The sequence below is a fragment of the Haplochromis burtoni genome, unplaced genomic scaffold (genome assembly GCF_018398535.1).
Source record: "Haplochromis burtoni strain Fernald_Lab_line unplaced genomic scaffold, NCSU_Asbu1 Contig_1686, whole genome shotgun sequence".
In the NCBI taxonomy this organism is placed as follows: domain Eukaryota; kingdom Metazoa; phylum Chordata; class Actinopteri; order Cichliformes; family Cichlidae; genus Haplochromis; species Haplochromis burtoni.
Genome location: NW_024584047.1, coordinates 22881 through 24100, shown reverse-complemented (window position 1 = coordinate 24100; position 1220 = coordinate 22881).

Here is a 1220-nt window from a genome sequence, read left to right as displayed (position 1 = left end):
TACTATTAATAAACACTAATTACTTATTGATTACTGATCAGCACTGACATCTCTACTCAGAGAGAGCTTCATAATGTTTTCATGTTAAGGAGAAGTGACAGTGCCTCAGTGTTTGTGTCAGGAAGAGCAGTTTTATGCATCTGACATCAAATCTGTACCAAATACAACATGTGGCTCCAGATGTTTGTCACCATCCTGGGTCATGTGACCCAGCATTAAGAGTTTATTGTTGTATTTGTGATTTCTTAGGTATATTTAAAGGATGTTAAGTTTTAGTATTATTAACAGGTTGCCTTTAAGTCTAGTTTAGGTTATTCTATGTATTCTTAGTTATGAGTCTGTTGGTAGTATATTACATGGTCTGTCTTGTCCTCAGTGTTTCACTATGTCTGTGTCTAAATCCCCCCTTTCAAGAAACGACTTTCATTAAAATTCTGCCTGGTCTTGTGTCTCTGTAACATAACCCAGAACTTAATAACAAGCTGACATTTTCCTCCTGACACCAACGATCAGCTCAACAGACCCTCATTTGACCTGCATACACTCTGCTCACCTGTCAGCCTACAAGAAACACATGATTTCATCCAGGTTCCTTAAACTTGTATCCAATCTGACTCATCTAATGCTACGTGCTTTATTGATCAGTGTGAGATGTGCACTAGTAGGTTTCTTTGAGACAATCATTGGACTAAAATGAATGTAGAGCTGATAAGTGTATTTATTGTTTGAGGTCTCTGTAGTGAATTGCTAAATGACTCTCATTCCCAGAATTAATAAAACATTACAAATACACAGTGGTGACGTTTGATATTGCCCAGAACACCTGAGATTGATTATTTAAGATGATTTATTTTTCAGAATATCCATCAACTGTCTGCGACCATCACCAGTTAATCTGAGTTAATTAAAATCATTGTGGTCTGAAGAACATAATGATGTGTGTCTGCATTTGCACTGGCACAAACTGGAAAGCTTTTTTTGCCAAGGTCTTTAATCAAATATCAGAAACACTGACAAACAGAGACAAACGTTCAATAAAAATGAGGAATCTGCAGAGCCAACATCTGGAACACAGAGAGTGAAAAACATGAATAAAAACCAGTTAACGTGGAACACTGGTTTGTCTGGTGCGGCAGCTTTTTACTAGTTGATAAATCACTGACAACCAAAACAAATGAATACTGGCACAAACTGACTCTGAGGCTGTTTCTCAATATGTG